This window comes from Peromyscus leucopus, chromosome X (assembly GCF_004664715.2).
Source record: "Peromyscus leucopus breed LL Stock chromosome X, UCI_PerLeu_2.1, whole genome shotgun sequence".
Lineage (NCBI taxonomy): Eukaryota > Metazoa > Chordata > Mammalia > Rodentia > Cricetidae > Peromyscus > Peromyscus leucopus.
Window position 1 is genome coordinate 98,003,975 of NC_051083.1, and position 18,528 is coordinate 98,022,502.

General features: G+C 36.3%; 1 protein-coding gene across 4 annotated transcripts in view; it reads left to right on the top strand.

Annotated features, from left to right (window-relative positions):
• Rtl4 (retrotransposon Gag like 4) overlaps window positions 1–18,528 on the top strand; it is a 346,639-nt gene that overhangs the window by 321,270 nt on the left and 6,841 nt on the right. For 3 of the 4 annotated variants that reach the window (XM_028876915.2, XM_028876918.2, XM_028876917.2), the window contains one exon: window positions 12,843–12,912. The gene's annotated coding sequence lies outside the window, so the exon portion shown is untranslated. Of the gene's footprint in view, window positions 1–1,076; window positions 1,533–12,842; window positions 12,913–18,528 lie in introns of those variants that run through there. The other variant, XM_028876923.2, reaches the window with a different exon arrangement.

Consider the following 18,528-nt stretch of genomic DNA (forward strand, 5'->3'; position numbering starts at 1 on the left):
TTTCTGACATATACTATATATGTAGTGATATAGAACATGATATTTGAATGTGTCTATAAAATATATAAAAACCTGTTGTTGTTTGTTTTTGCTCTTTTGTGGGGCCCACCACTCAACTCCCAAATAAACATTTTCTATATATTTCTATTAGGCCTTAGAGCTTTTGCCTACTAGCTATTTTCATATCAACCCTAATTAGCTCAGTGTGCTACCAAACATTAGCAGTTAAATGTCCTATTCGACTGTACCACTCTACCTCTTAGGCATCTTATCTCCATCCTCCTATCTGAAAATGCTTTTCACATTCTCATAGTCACTTTTATTTTTCTAGCTGGATCAACTTACTCAGTTTATCCACTGACATGTATTTGAACATGAGTTACATTGTTGTGTGTTGTAACATTTCTATTTTTCACACACCTTAGAGTTTCTATTCCTGTTTACATGACCCATATGTTCTTGTTGTCATATGTCTCCTTTTCCAATAAAGTCTTTGGTCTATTAATCACAGTTTATTTTTTCTTTGATTTTCAATTTTTAAAGATTTTTTTCATTAATGATCATTGTATAGTTTTCTATAAGTAATAGATATAATCATAAAATATTATTCTAGATTCACTTTTGTTGCTATGATAAAAATACTCTAACAAGAATCAACCTAGAATATAAATGATTTATTGTAATTCAAAAATCCAGGTCCATCATAATAGGGAGGTCAAGGCAGGAACCTGAAGCAGGTAACATGTCACATGCATAAACATTGGGCAGAATTTTATTCTATTTACACATTTTTCTGTCTGGTTCTGATTGTTTGGGACTTTCACATTGCCTTTCTTGCTTTTTATTCTGCTTTGCACATGTATTCTGAAAGGGAAACAAAATCAGCTGAAACAGACAGCCCTTTTCTTTTTTTATGGTTTTTCAAGACAGGGTTTCTCTGTGTAGTTTTGGTGCCTGTCCTGGATCTCGCTCTGTAGACCAGGCTGGCCTCGACCTCAGAGATCCGCCTGGCTCTGCCTCCCGAGTGCTAGGATTAAAGGTGTGTGTCACCACTGCCTGGTGACGGCCCTTTTCTAATGTACTGATAAGGTATGAGGGGAGAAGTGGCATTCCGTAGTTTAGTAAGTCATCCCCAGTTTTTGGTAAGCATGTACCTATGGCAAGTGCTTCTCAAGTTCTGTGTGTGAGAAAGAATAACTGGTAAGGGATGCATTTGTATGTCTCTCTTCCTTTCCATTAAACGTCTGGGGGGGGGACTACAATGGGATCTTTACAGAGAAGTCTGGAGAGGACTGGGTTTCTGAATGTCCAATAGCCAGGAAGGTTAAGTGCTGATAAAAATCTACTGAATTAGGTTTTGATTAAATATTTTCTTCCCAGGGCATGCCTTGTTAAGAAGAACAGAACGCTCTGCTGGATTTCATAATGGTTACTTTCCCCCTCCACATGCTGATAACAGCAGAGCATTTTTTTTCTTTGATCTTCACTGTGAGATCCTGGAGGCTTGGCTGGAGTGAAACTCACAAAAGGCTGTAAGCATGCTTATACTGAATGTCCCCTAAGTTCTTAACTCGTACTTATCCACTGTGACCCTCAGATAACTTATGAACTGGAACTCAAACTTTACTACCTTCCCATTGGCTCTTGTGGAGGCCAACTAACCTCTGGTAAGTTAGCTAGAATTCTTTCTAGCTGCCTGTCAGACAGACCCTTTAATTGGAGACTCAGAGGTTTGCTCACCTTGGACCTTAATGCTCTATTTTAAGAGCAGCTCTGGTTTTTCCATTTTGCTCAGGTGTGTACTTGCTTTGGGGATTGAGCAGCTTCTTTTAAGCTTGTTGCATGAGGACTATAACCAGAAGTTAAGTTTAGAATTTGAGAAACTTATTTATTGTCTGCTGGGCACTCTGTCGTTACCATGAATCACCTTATTTTTAGAGTGGGGGGAGGGAGAAAACAGATATATCTCAGGATGATCTCTAACATTCTGTTTCATGACTTGGAAGTAAAACATGGCTAGGATTCCTAAGTGCTAGGATTGTTGGCTATAGCATCATGTCCAGAACCATGGTTCCTTTTTGCACCAGCTACAATATTCTTAAGCCATCACATCATCATCATCATCATCATCATCATCATCACCATTAACTGGCATCCCTCTATGCTCACAATCCTTTGCACATTTTTGTGATATTCAGAAATTATTCAGATTGATTGTTAGCTCTGCACACAGTCATTTTCAAAAGGAGAAAACTCAGTATTTATGAAGTGTCTGTGAGTGTTACAACTTTTGTGTAGTTACTATATGAAATAACATTACTGTCTTCATTGTAGGAAAATGTAATTTTCAAAATAGCATGAAGGAAGTGAATAGTGATTGTTAACAACTCCTGTGTCCTCATGACATATCAGCAATAATTGGCTTCCTTTGTTTTTGAGCTCATTTTTGGTATAAGATGGGGAGCTAGAATGGAAGTTGGAAGTTCAGAGTTCAGAGGGTGTCCATGGGAGAGAAGAAGGGCTGGCACCTTCAAATACTGAGATTGTTTTTGATACATACCTTGAGAATCATTGACAAGGCATATACAAAGATTAAAAATTATTTCTTTAAACATTTCACCCTAAGTGTAATTAATTAGGTTATTAAATCTAAACATACATGCTCTGTTTCTCTCTTTTGTCCATTTATCAGATGACCATGTTCAAATATTTGATTACTTTGCATATTTTTTATTATAAACATTGTACCAGAGGTTTCTTCTCCTTTTTAATGAATTTTATTCAGTATCCTCTTTATGAAAACTAGAGGTGTTTAATTAAAAAAACAGAAAAATTGAATATAATGAATTGGAAGAGGCATAGATATTTGAGGGCATAAATTTCTCAGCCTACTCCTCATTATCAAAAACAATCTCAGTATTTGAAGGTGCCAGCCCTTCTTCTCTCCCATGGACACGGGAGCTCAAGCCTAAACCCTGTTACTTTAGAGAAATCAATAGGGCTCATAAAATTACCAGTCTTCTCAGGAACACAAGACAGTGTTTCTGAAAGCAAATATGATTTGTTATTCTAGTCTACATGTGTATTTGTATAAATCAATAGGCTATCTGGAGTAACCAGAATATTCCTTGGCAACCTTTAATAAAAACTTTTTCTCTGGTTTTAAGAGGTGACAGACAGTATTTAGTTTAAATTGTGAGATTTCTTGCACAAGTTTCTACTACTTCTCTGGGCCCCTAAAACTGGCATACACGCCCAGTCCTGCTGTTTTGTGTAACTGTCAGCCTTCCCCTTTGGTCGGCTTGACCCAACATTAGGCATTTCCTTATGTCTCAAACAGAGGCAGCAATAAACAAAGAAGCTCACAGACAGACACAGGGTAGCTTATTAGCTATAAAATACAGGGTGGACATTTAGGACATTTGACCTCCCTGGTGGATTCCTTTGCCTTTGTCATCCATAAATGGAAATTAATCTCTGTCTTTCACATATTAATTGTAGTATATGTAAATGATAAACAAGTTTCACAGGAAAATTTCCAAATTTACTAAATCCACTGCCTTAGTTACTATTCTACAGCTGTGAAGAGATACCATGACTAAGAAAATTCTTATAAAAGAAACCCTTTAATTGGGAATTTGCTTATAGTTTTAGATGGTTACTCCATCATCATCCTGGTGGGAAGTAGAGGGACATGATGCTTGAGAAGTAACTAAGGACTTTATACCTGATCTGAATGCAGTAGGCAGAAGGAAACGCTGGGCCTGGACTGGGCTTTTGAAACCTCAAAACCCACCCCAGTGGCACACTATTATGATCAACCCACATGAGTCTATTAAATAGGTAACAGAATTTATTAAAGTATAAATTGAGGAAATACTCTCACGAATACAGAATGGAGTAGCCTGCCAAAGTTGTCCTCTGTCTGTTCTGACAGGGAGTGAATCCACCTCACAGGCAGGAGCAGGGAGAAGGGGCATGTGACTATTCTCCAACTCCTTATAAGAGGTCACATACAATGGCAGGAAGCACCGCCTCCTTTGGGCCATATACTCCAAGATCATAGGCAGAGCAAATACCACTACATTTCACCTTTTTGTCTAAATAAGAAGATTCTAATGTTAATGCAAACTATATACAATAAGAATAATTATCGAGCATTGTCCATGAAAAACAAAGGGTAATAACATTAACAAAAATGGAACTACAACCAACAAGAATAACATCAAACAAGAAAGACATGCTAAATGTCCAGAAGCGTCCAGAACATGGGTAAATGGCAAATTACTGAGTTTACTCCAATAGCTGTCCTGGCTTGAAGATTCTAACTCTAGTACTAATGTGTTCTAGCTAAGGTATGAAAAGATCATAACCATAACTTACTAGTCTTCAACTCTACCGAAGACCCAAGAAAGAAGAAGAATAATACCTGAGAAAATGGAAAACGCAAGCAAGCAATTTCTGAAATTCTTGTGAGTCTAGACAGAGACAGCTGACAGCCTAGACAGTCACCTAAAGTTTTTCAGCATCATTGGGGCATCCAGCTTGGCTACAGGCCTTGAATATCTGACAGACCATTTTCAGAAGCAGAAATTTTGAAAGAGCATCTTACCCTGTCTTGGCAAGGCTCAGTAGTCACTTTTCCTTGTGTCCTGCTTGTCCTGAAAGGACAGTGTTCATACTGTCAGCAGTTGAAGCAAGGGTAGTTCTTCGCCCAGCAGGCCAATTTGTGCCAAGAAAAAGACAAATTTCCAGATGGAAATGCCTTAGAAGCCCACCATTCTCTTGGGATCAGATCAGTGCTGCCAGGAGCAATCGTGTCTCACATCAACAGAATTCTAAGTTATTGAAACATTTAAATACCATATTCTCTAGGTCTAGGAAATGTTTGATGATTACCTATCCATCTGACATATGTTTCTGTAAATCTGGACAACCTGACTAACATCACTATAGAAATGACAAGCATAGGTGACTATAATTTTGTAAGACTTATCTACCCAAATAACTTAAGGACTAAGGCTTCACATTAACAAGGTGAATGGTCTGTAAGCAGATGTTCCACATAAGGACAATGACCTCAAAATTGTGACAATACACAAAATATCTTAAACAGAGGTAGAAATATATAGTGCAATATGCAATATGACAACAATATCCTCAATATGTATCAACATACAAAATATCCTAAACAGAGGTAGAACATACATATAGTATGATACATATAATATTATACTTGCATCAATATATAAAATATTTCAAACAGGAGTAGGAATATGTGTACAATAAATACAGTTTTGTATTTGTATCAATATACAAATTATCTTAAATAGGAATATAAGAAGAGTTTACATATGTATCAGTATACAAGAATCCATATCAGTGCAAATTATCTAAGGATGATATTTTACTGAATTAGTTTACTAGTAAATACAATAATCTACCTTAATATTCTATTCCTATACATTTTCCTTTTTAAAGGAGAATACTGAGTTCAAATTTTATTGTTCTATACTCAACCCTATAACCATTCATCCATAACCCTGAGAAATATGAAAACGTTGGGAGAGGGGTGTCATTTTCTTAGAATTATTTCCTGCTCTTTAGGGCGTGATGGTATCTCTGTGGGATTCTGTAAGAAAGCTTAAATAGTTAGGTCTCAATAGGGCTAGCCATAGAATCTGAAGCCAGTCTCAGTAATGGATAAGATTGTCTGAGATTCTGGCTAGAAGTGTTTTTTGATGGACCATCTCATCTTAGAACAGTCCTGAACAGTTTTCAGTCCAAAGCTGATCATTGAATAATGTTCTTAGGTACCGTGGCATCTTTCTGGACCAAGCAGAGTCATTGTTGTGGGGCCCTATCTTCTTCCAGGAAACTTGAGATTGCTATTGGGAAGACTTATTTTCAATGGGAAAACTTGAACATTATTAATATCAAAATGGAAAGTTTGGATTTAAAGATGACATGACATGTAAGGAAGGATTCTGAGAAATCAAGAATAAGCATGGAGAGAAATAGAATCTTGATAACAATGGTCCTTAGATAGTTGGTTTTCTTTTGTCTTACACCAGTTGGCTCTTCCAATATGAAACAGAATCTCTTAATTTTTTTCTTTTAACAACATGTTTGGGTTTAGAGAAGGAGAGAGCCACATTCCAACTCCAAAGCCAGCTTGATTTATAATTGAATCGGGACCACAATTACTCTAGAGTTAAATAGATACTGATGTTAGGCAGTGAGATGTTGCTCTTTAGAGTATATTGGTATTAATAGGTTCTTTCCTTCTGCTGTAGATGTCTGGGTGTCCAAGGCCTTATGATTTCTTGAAGATGGGTATTCCTATTATCCTGTAAAGACAAAAAACAGAAACCTGCCCTGACCCTTATTTGTTGAGTTTTTCTTACAATTTGTAGAATTGTCACATTGGTGGATGAGCTATTACTTCTCCTTATCGAGGTCTTTTTCCTGTTCAAAGTGAATTTTGATTAATTTTGTTGGTATCCATAGCTTTTTTTATCCTTCAGAAACGAAAATCAAAACCACTTCCCCAACGTAGGATGTATTTTGATTTCCATTCCAAGGTTAACACATCTTTGAAGTAAACTGGTTGCTTTAGCTCAGAAGTTTTTTCTGTTGTCCAATGTCTCTCCGTAGCTGTTGTCCCTTTCTCATCAGCACTGAGAAAATTCAAGGTTAATAAAGCATTATGTAATCTATTTCTAGAAGTCATTGTTACCTGTTGCTGTCTATTTAGCATGTCCTTTAAAGTTCGATTGGATCTTTCTATGACAGGCCTGTGGGATTGTGTGGTATACTTGGAACATGCTTTATATTGTAATAAGCAAAAAACTGTTGTACCTTCTGGGGTCTAATTTTTTTGTAGCTCTATCTTATATCCTAAGTAATTAATAGAATTTCCTCTTTTATATTTTTCAGAAGCAATTTGTAGTCCTCAGCAAGGCAAAACTTTCTTTACTTCTTCAAACATGCTTTCATTATTTATGTATTAGTGATAGGCATTGAACCCTTGGCATTATTCCTGCTAAGCACATGATATACCACTCAGTTAAATTCCAGCCCCAGATACTGGTTTTTGAGCTGTTACAAACAAAATCTTAATGGATTTTAATTGATTAAACCCACATCTTTGCCACTAATCAGGTATACTGTATGAGAAAATGAAACACAATTTTGCTGTAGAAACAGTGTATATTAATTGTGAGATCATGGTTTGTTTTCAGTATTCCTTTGTCTTCTTCAGTAATGACAATGCCTGTATAAGTCACTAAAAATCACAACTTTTATCACTGTTAAATATAGAATCTTTAGGGTTTATAATTGAGTGACAAAAATTAGGAATAATATTTATCTTCTTTAGAATTAGTAAGACTCCATCAGTGTTTCATGGTCTTTATTGTCTTCCTGTAATGACATAAAACAAGTGGATTTCTTGTTTTGAGATGATACATGAGCTAGATAATTTTTACTTTTGTCACTTTTTAATGTCAGTTCTTATAGAAAGTACATTTGAAGATGAAAATGATTGATTGAAAATTGTATGAGACCCATAACTTTGTATGATAACTTTAAAATAAAATGAGTCACTTGAGCAAAAGAAAGACTGTAAGATAGACAAACACAAGTGGCCTGTATATCCTGCCACTATCAATGGCAAATGCACTTGAGGGCACTCAGTACAGTACATTGCCTCTACTTTAACTGAAACCCATTTGATGGTTGGTGTGGTTAATCATCCCTAAGGAAGCTGCTTCCATGTTTTGTTTCTTGGATAATACAGGTTCATCTACAGACAAAAATGGATATTTTTTCATACTTTCATCTTGTTTTTTCTTGAATTACTTTTTTCAATGAAAATAGGAGACCATGTGGCTTGGAAAAAAGGTCACTCTGGAATAACTTTCAAGAATCCCTGAAGACTGAATCCCTAAGGTCAAGTGGCATGCTACAACCAATTTCCTTTACAGTGACACTTCCTCACAGGAGTTAGAATGACTTGACGTCTGACAGACACTTAAAGTGTGAAGATGAATTAAAGCTCTAGCACTCCTGATGGGTCTATTTAAAAAAAAGCTGTCAGTTGAAGTAAGCAGTATTCTAAAAACATACAGTACCATATCAAGGCTAGAGGGTGTGGGATAGAAAAAGCTTTGGCAGATGGACAATTTTTGATAGGTCTTTGCAAATGTGAAAACCAAGCTGAGAAGGAGTTTGGAAGTCCTCATCTGCTGCCCTGCTTTGAAATTCATATTTAGAAGCTTTGATTTCTTTCTCTCTGACTTTCCTCCAGTCTTCCATGATTACCTAGTTAGACTAGTTCATAAACTACATGCTATATCTAATGGGAGTTGTGACAGGCAGAGAATTATAGACAAAAACACCTTATTAACTTGTTTTGTCTGCAAGTCCATCACCTGAGCTTCTTATTTAGGAAACATACAAGTCAGACAACTCAAAGAAAGATAAACTCTTTATTTACTCTATGAAGAACAAGTAGTAGGGACTAGAGGGGAACCAAAGACAGAACAAAGCACAGGTCACATTTAGATAAGTGCCAGAGGTTATATTTAGCTATTACTTGTTTTATATTCTCATAGAAATAGTTGGAGACATCCATGCAGTCCTCATTTAATGCCTGTCTCTGCTTTAAAATATTCCCATATGCAATGACTGAAAGCTCCATTCTTATCCAAGATGTGTACAATAGTATTAGATAGTTCTCTGTAACATGAATTGCTAAACAGTCTTATTAATAGAAAACCCAAGTCAGATATTGGGGTGAACGTGAAAGATCAGAGAAGCAGAACAAGCTTACAGCCAACTTAACCTTACCAACTCCTCAGCCTCCAGAGCAAGACTTCCTGTTTCCTCACACCCTGTATACCTTTCTGTGTCTTGCCATATTACTTCCTGGGATTAAAGGTATGTGTCCTTCCCAAGCAAAGACATGAGATCTCAAATCCTAGGATTAAAGGTGTGTGTCACCACTGCCTGGCTCTGTTCCCAGTGTGTCCTTAAACTCACAGAGATCCAAACGAATCTCTGCCTCCCAAGTGATAGGATTAAAGGGCTTGTGCCACCACTGCCTGACTTCTATGACTAATTTAGTGGCTGGCTCTGTCTTCTGGTCACCAGGTAAATTTACTAGGGTATATAATATATTGGGTACACAATATATCACCACAGTTCTCAATAGCAGAAAATGCATCTTGTAGAATTCTAAACCTATTGCTTTGATTTATCCATGCTATTAATGTTTGTTGTTCACAGAATTGTTCATTTTTACCCCACAAATGCTTTCTGGATATGTAGTTTCACTGGTCCTTACTTCCTAGTATACCTTTTCTTATCATTCCTCACAGCATTTCATAAAAGGTATAAAGACCTTTACACCCATCCCTGTAAAACTAATTCATTCTATTTATTTTATTATTTCTGTTAATTTTGAGATTATGATATAATTACATCATTTTCTCCTTCTTTTTGCCCTATAAACACTCCCATATTACCTTCTCCTTGTTTATTTCAAATTCATGGCCTCTTTTTCATTGAGTATTGTTAATTTAATGTATGTGTGTATAAATATACAAATATTACTAAATATGTAAGCACAGCTTGTTCAGTCTGTAGATTAGATTTTATCTATAATCTTTCATTTCCCTATTCTCCATCTCTTTCTCTTTCTGTATATATACACATATATACATATGTAAACAAACATATATGTGGATACAGTATAAAATGTATAAAGGAGTATGAAAAAAGATAAATATTAGGTAATGAGGAAGGATTTAAATCCACATAGCGGACCCATGATTCATGAAAGAGGGTGTGAAGCTAATTATCCAGTTTTAACTCTGTAATTGACTTTTTGTTGTGGATAAATGCATAAAATATAATTAATGTTTTTAGGTTTAAATAATACTAGGTTTAAATAAATATTTAAATGTTTGAAAGCCAGTATGAAGCTCTAGAACTTCTTTTTTTATTTTATTTATTTATTTATTTATTTTATTTTACAATACTATTCAGTTCTACATAACAGCCACGGATTCCCTTGTTCTCCCCCTTCCTGCCCCCTCCCCTTCCCCCGGCCCACCCCCCATTCCCACCACCTCCAGATCAAGGCCACCCCCGAGGCCTGAGATCTACCTGATAGACTCAGTCCAGGCAGGTCCAGTCCCCTCCTCCCAGATTGAGCCAAGCATCCCTGTATAAGTCCTAGGTTTCAAACAGCTATCTCATGCAGCAAGCCCAGGACCTGGTACCACTGCCTAGATGCCTCCCAAACAGTTCAAGCCAATCAACTGTCTCACCTATTCAGAGGCTGATCAGTTGTGTAGCTGAGATTCTCTCAGTTCCCAAGCCGCAGTCCACATCACTTATAAATAATCACTCAGACGCTTATATCACTTATAACTGTATGCATGGCAGCTCTTGCTACTGTTCTTTATCTTAAATTAACCATTTCTATAAATCTATACTTGCAGTGCTGTGCTTCAGAGTTCTACATGCTGCTTCTCCTCTGTGCAGTTCTCTCCCTTCCTTCAGAATTCTCCTCTCTTTCCACTACTCCTCCTGTCATGCCATCAGTTTTTATTTTATAGAAAATATCCACAGCACAGTTGGGGGCCCCTCATCCTTAGAACTTCTAATTGTATAGAAGATCATGTATAGACTTTGGGTCTGACTAATCTCACTGCATCAAATTTTTATTTGGAAAGTTTTTTACAATGCAGTTTTAATTATAAAAAAGCAAAATAGATATAAAGGTAAATATTATAGTAAAAAAAACAATAGGAGAAGGTACAAACAACTTCTGTCATTCAAAATTACCCATGACAACAGGTACACATAAAATATAAAATATAAAGGCTGAACATTTCAATGACAAGTATTGACAAGGTATATTATAGTAATAATAATAAACTGCTGTTAAGAATGCAAAATGGTACAGGCACTCTAGGAAATGGTTTTTAGTTTCTTAAGGTAAACATTGACTTATCTCATAAATATCTTCTATGTATTTAATCAAAAGAAATGATTTTAATAAGCATTTCACTGTGCATACATATATCAAAATACCACGTTACACTTTAAATACACAGTATTCTTATTTGTCAAATGTACTTAAATGAATTTGGGAACAAGAAATTATATGTATGCTCCCAGAACGCTATGCAAATTTTCCTAGGGGCTTTATTTGTATTTCCTTGAAATGAAAAACATCTCAGAAACTCCATCAGTAACATGAAATAGAATGTGTTATATGCATTCCCTGGAATAGTTTTGGCAAGTAAGGGGAATGAAATATTGAGACATGCTACAACATGGGTGAACCTTTGAAAACATAAATGAAGAAACCAGACACAAAAAGCCACATATTGTATAATACAACTTATATTAAATATTGAGAAAAAGTCAACCTAAAAGTAAATTGGTGGAGGCTTACAACAAATGATGGGCAAACTAACTGAAAAATAACATGACTGAATCTGGAGTGATAGAAATCTTCTATACCTCAGATGTGGCGGTGTTAAACAGATACATATATTTGCCAAAACCCATTAACTGAGGCTAGGTATGGTGCAGGCCTTTAATCCAAGCACTGTGAAGGCAAAGGCAGGTGGATCTCTATAGGTTCAAGGCCAGCCTGCTTCATAGTGAACTCCATGCCAGTTGGGGCTACATAGTGTGACCTTGTCTACAAAAACAAAAACAAAATCATTAACTAAGATTTTCAAGTAAATTCATTTTATATTTGTAAATTATATAGCCAATAAAACATATTTTAAGCCAGCTTTACACATAGAAAGTTAGATGTTATTTGGAATATGACTTATGAGAAAGAGAGTAGTAGTCATGGCCTTCTTGAGTGTGGGGTTCCAAGTTTGCATTTTGAGCCTGTTATAAGGAAAGAGGATAAGTATAACAACAGTGTTTTCTCACCTGTGGTGGATTCTAAGCAGGGAGCTATTTAATTCCTACCTATGGAGGGTCAGTCTCTGCAATATCTGTACACAGAATGTGACCTGTTTCTGGTCTTTGTAACAATATTCTTTCATTTACATTCCTTTTTGTTTTAGTAAATTTCAATAAGTATGAGGTGCATTTTATTTTTGATCAGCCTAGACCAGTTTTAGACCAGAGTTACTGGCCTTTAGAAGGGATAAGTTGTATTCCCCAAACTTACAGAAAGTTATGACCGTTATTAGTTTATAGGTGAAGAATTTTGGCACAAATGAAGTCTAAAACACATCTAAATTCTCAGAGCTATTACATGATGTTGATGTCATTAAACTAGAATTGAAATCCAGATCAAATTCTAAAGCTTTTTCCTAATTAGTATATCCTCATATCTTAAGTATTAGAAGAGTAGCTATCTCATATTAAGTGGATGCTATAAAACAGATGCTCAGTTAAGCAGTTTATATGCATGATTTCCATTGTTCTGGAATGCTTATGCTTCATGGGGGCTCATTACTGTTTCCTAGTGTCCAATATAGTGCCTGGCACAAAACAGGCATTCACTAAAGATTTATTAAATAAAATGATCAACCATCTGTGCTGGATAATAGAGGCCCCAATTATGAATAATGAAAATGAAGCTTAAGGACATTAACATGCCTAAGAAGAATGCCAGCGTCTAAGCAACTGGTATAGTCCACAGATGTACATAAATCGGTGTCTGTCTCAATGTCAAGGAGTTAAGGAAAGCCAACATATGGAAAGGGATTCCTCTAGTAATAGTGATATAGAAATAGGATTGCTACACTGAGATAATCCAACCTGTTTCTACTTTATGTTTTCATATTCTCTAGAATCTCCCTTTTGCTCAACTCATTGCTCAACTTTGTGGCCCAATTATACATAGAGAACAATACATGAGAGGTAAGTGATTCTCTCCTCTTCACTAAAACTTAGCTTTAAATGCCATGTCTTTAAATAACTCTTGTCTTAATTCATTTGCACTTATTTTCTTTCCAAGTCTCTACACAATCTCAATTTTGTGCCTGGGATAGTGGGAAACTTTTCCAAGAGGGCAATAGGCACAATCTAAATCACATACTCATCCAAACAAAACATATTTCTTCTCGCTGCTCTCCAAAGGTCACCGAGTAAGTATAAGGTTTGGACATCTGCTTCCTGAACACTAACCCAAATGCCAGAGTTCTTTACCTATATTATGTCTATATGGTTAATTTATGCATCTGAGGTATAAAAACATTAAGATACACTGGTACATGGATGGATTATCTGCTCATATTAGCAAAGAATAAAAGATTATATAGCGAGTAGCTACAGTAAAATTAGCTCTGCAATATCTAGTTGTGCCTATGGCTGCTGTGGACAAATATTATAAATTCAAAGAAGAATTACTGAGTGCCTCTGTGTATACAAAGAATGATATTGTGTCCTGGGGATATAAAGATGAAGTTGGTTGTGAGCCTAGCCTTTAACGGCTGAGCCATCTCTCCAGGAGTTGCTCTGGAGGAGGTGGGAATGGGGGGTGGGCTGGGGGGAAGGGGAGGGGGCAGGAAGGGAGAGAACAAGGGAATCTGTGGCTGTTATGTAGAACTGAATAGTATTGTAAAATAAAATAAAATAATAAAAAACAAAAAAATAAAGAGTTTAAAAAAAGATGAAGTTGGATTTTTCTTTTATTATCTCACAGTTTAATAAGAGACATAGACATTTAATAATTCATTGCAAGTGATACAAGTATTGCAATGGAGAAACGTGTGGGCAGGTAACATATTAAATGACTTATATTGAGCCACCCCCTTGCTGCACATCTGGAGACTTTGGCACAAATAACTTTTCTATAACAATACAGAACCCTAGAAAGAAACAGATGCTAGTGACAAGGATTTTTGGACAGCAGCTTTCTAGTGTCTGCAGAAAATACAATGTTATAAATGGTTTCTAAATGCCAGTAATTGTGCAGATGTTATTGCTTCAGTTATATGTAAACACATATGGTTCTTTCAGCAACATAGATGTTACAGATGTGAAAACTAAGGCTCACAGAGGTAACTTGCTCAAGGTCTAACAGTCTGGGTTAAGTGAGATTGGGATTTTGATTCAAAGTATCTCATTTCAAACTTCTGGATTTTTTTTTTAAAAAAATACTATTTAAACTTCTTCCAAGGGCACAGTTATGGTAGATGCACATTCTGAGGATTCCAGTTCCAAATCTCACATCAAGTCACTGTAATTCTTTACACGTTTTTCTTTTTTATTTATTATTTGAAAATTTCGTACATGTATATAATGTAACTTAATCATACCCACTTCTTGCTTTCCCGTCTAACTCCCATCAGAATCCCCCCATCACTTTCCTGCAAACTTCATGTTCTCCTTATTTTACCCAGTTGGATTGAATGTGGAAGTCATGCTTTGCCCATGTCACAGCTTATCAAAGAGATAAATGAAATAGTAGCCAGACACTTAGAACACACAAAATACTCTACATGCATGTGATATGTTACTAGCTACAGAGTAACAGAGTGTCAGTTTCAGAGTGTCATGGAAAATATAATCTCTGCATTGCTTACTCCCACCCAAAGTTTTTTTTTTATTTTATTTTTTTCTTTTTGCGGAGAAAGAGACTAACCAGTAAGGGCCTGGGACTAGACCATACTATAGTGGCCCATAAATATGACTCAAACCAATTTCTGTTTCTTGAGCCTCACACATCTTATCTATAAGATTTCTCTAATAAATTGGTCCTCAACCTTCCTAATACATTTTCTCATGCTATGGTGACCATCAACCACAAAATTATTTTTGTTGCTACTTCACAACTCTGCTTCTGTTGTGAATCATAAGGTAAATGTCTGATCTGCAGGATATCTGATATGAGACCCCTGTGAAAGAGTCATGCAACCCCAAAGGGGTCGTGACCCAAAGATTGAGAACCACTACTAATGTGAGGCTTTTACAAGATTTCTTGCAACCACAAAACATGATGTATACTTAGTTGTGTATATTAAGCTTTCTCTACCTTGAACAGAGCAGCAGGTAACCCAACACCACAGGGACCTGCAAATGCAAGAGAAGTTTGAATCTAAGTGGGCTAGGCTCTGTCAGCTCATCAGTTGCAAGTGGTGTTCAACACTAAGTGAATTGCACTTAATGAATTAAAGATGAAAGAGACAGCAGGGAGCACAAATGCAGGAGAAGGCCTTTCATTTCAAATTTAAAGGGCTCATTTTATGACTATGTGCGATCTGTAGATCAGAATTTTTCCATTCTTTCTCTAATTGTTTACTTGAAACAGCATGTACTGTTTGAAATGATGTGAGCATGGGGAACAGACAAAGAAACCAAACTAAGCCTTCAAATTGGTAAACAAGACCTGTATATCTTAGCCATTAAGTCTCCTCTAGGAATAGGGACTGTAGTATGGACTCACAGTGGGTAAAGTTTGGGTTAAGTGGTAGACATGCAGGTGAGAATCTAGATTGTATATCACTTAACAGCCATTTCCTCATATTTTATCTCTGTGTTCAGGCAAGTTATAGAATCTGTGGGTTTGAAAGAACAATATAATTTTTATGATGCCTCACTGTTTTCTGATTCTCGGAGTCTCTGTTCTAATATCTCACCATGGAGGAATTCTAGTCCTCCTTATTCTCCAATGATATAGACTCAGAACTTATATCACAAAGATAATCATCCCATCGCTATTCCCACCATCTCAATTTTATCTTTAAATAGTATTTTCCTCATCTCAGAGAATAAAGCAGTCTACATGAGAGTCATTTGAAGAACATTGCTCATGTATCAAACTTCTCCCTTGCTCCCTCACTTAGATTTACCATCACAGTAGCTTGGTTTATGACTTGGAAAACAGCAAAATTGTTGCCAGGAAATGAAATAATGAACATGAAAGTGGTTATTGAGAGATATAAATCTTAGTGCATGTATATAGGGAAAGCTATGTAGCAGGAATGTTCATACAGCAAATGTGCCTCCTTGATGGACTTAAGAAACATTATAATGGAAAACCAAGGAACTGGGACAGAATAATCATGGTACTTGTAACTTCATAAGCAGCTAAGATATGGGTCCAGTTGAGGATGAAAGAAGATTGAAAATTAAGTGAAAGTCTGAAAGATCTGATTCATTGCAATGGCCAAAAGGACATAAGTAATATCAGCTGGGATGTTGTAGTTATGATAGGGGGTATGTGGATGACTTTCTGTTATTCATAGATAGAGAAGAGTAGAATGTCGTATTCCTTTGGAATAGAGCCACAAAGTCTCACGAACAGGGTCAGCTCCATTGCTTTTATCTCCAAACTAGTCAAATGTCACATGCTCAGACCTCACCTGTGCTGGGACACTGTTTAAGGAAGTCATGAAGGCTTAGAAAAACCAATTCACTTATTATACTTTAAGGGCTGCTTTGGGAGACACATATTTTTTACTTCTCAAAATGACAAACTTAAGTATTGAGGTCCATACCTGGAATCCTGGCACTTAGGCTGATAAATTAGGAAGGTTAGTTTGAGGCCAGCCCTGGCTACAGAGCAAGTTTCAATGCAGTCTAAGCTAAAGAGTGAAGATCAGTCTCCACCCTCCATCCAAAAATGTGGATAATGCTAAAATCAAATGTACCATTAGAAAGTATTGAACCTAAAGTTTTTCAAAAGTATTAACTGAAATTTCTGCATCAGCATCACTTGTAGAGCCTATTTAATATTTATGCTACTAAGTTTCACCCCAGAGCCAATGCCCCATACTCTCCATATATGAAATAAAAAGTTCTATATGGTAAAATCCCAGGAGTTTCTGAGAACCTTGTAATTGTGTGTGTGTGTGTGTGTGTGCGCGCGCGCGCACGCAATATTCCCAAGATCAAATCTGAGAACCAATATTAGCAGGAATGCCTATAAAAGCACTCCTGTGTTCCTCTGATAACCTTGTGAGTTATAATTTCTAGGGTATGCTAGAGTTTAATAAGCCCAATACTCTTCAGTATTAAGATAAAGATACTTAGGTCCAGAGATAGAAAGAAAATGTCTTGTCAAAGTTATCCTTCTGAATGGTAGAAGAAGTAAGTACACACTCATATCTCCAGAGAAGTCCCAATACTATGCTCCTCTGCTCACCCTTATGAGAGGGATCAATGCCTCAATTTAGCACCTATGACCACATATTTCCTTAGACATTTTAAAGTACAAGAGAGAATTATAGCTTTTCTGGGTGGTTACATGATCTCAGACCCAAGAATAGCTTAAAATAGCTTAAAAATAAAATAGTGCAAGGTCACACAGTTCTCTTATAGGCAATAGAGTGCTTCTGGCCTGAGATAGTCATTTTTCTGTTACTAGAACCAATCATGTTCAGGGAGAAGAAGATTAATTTGGCTCACTGGTTTGAAGGTTTTGATCTGTAGTCAGCCCTGTTGCTTTGGGCTTTTGGGCAAGGTGGAAGCACATTTTAATAAAGGCCAGGACATGAAAACACAGTAATACAAAATGGACCATGAACCCTGTATCCCCTTGAAAACTTGTATTGGTAACCCAGACCTTTCATCAAGCCCTACTTCTTAACAGTCCCACCACCTTGTACTTCAGTCAAGATGAAAGCCAAACAATTAATGCATGTTCTTTTGTGGGATATTCTAGATCTTATCTATAGCAAGGGATTTCTTCAAATGTGGTCTCAAAGGGTTTTAGAAAGGAATTTTGTGTTCTGAGAAACTATTGTTTTTGAGCCAAGTGAATATAAGCAAAATGGCTCACAATGATTTATTAAAATTATTTGTTGTAATGGTTGTCATAGCTGAAACACATCCACATTAAGAAAAAGCTTATTATCTACACAGTTTTGTATCAGATTTGGTCCAGCCACACTAGTTTGATGCTCTAAAACATATTTATTTGAGGGTGCTGCTTTGTTTCTGCTTTGTCTCTTTAAGGCTAGATCGTTCAGACTGGCAGTCTTTGCAATAGCAATAGAAGATCAATGACCTCAGGAAAAATTAATTTCCCAACTGAAATGACCAGGTAGATTTTTCTCTGAGGGAATGCGTATTTGCCATTGACAACAGTGGCATTGTATGATTTGCATGTGGGCTAATGCTTTTAATTTTACCAAGTGTTTCACCCCTGCTATGTAATTAGGAAAATTAAATGCTAAACCACCTTGAATACATAATTCTGTATAGAATCAAGAGGCCTCACAAAGTTATGAAATCGCTGAGGGTAGAAGGAAAGGGCAAAAGGCAAATACATAAAGGAAAAGTTATAATCATAACCTTCCAATTAAAAAAAAGAGTTTACTGGAGGTCCACAATCTCTTATTTCAATTCTGAAATCAAAGAGGTCTCTGAGATGTAAGTCACTTTTTCATTAATTTGTTGCTAAAACCCAGTTGGCAGCAAAACTTGACCTGATTTGACCTGAATTTCATCTATATCCAATTCAGTATGAATATTCAGACATTTTTCCTGCTGAAATTTTAATGGCTTAATTATGGGATGTTTCCCCAGATA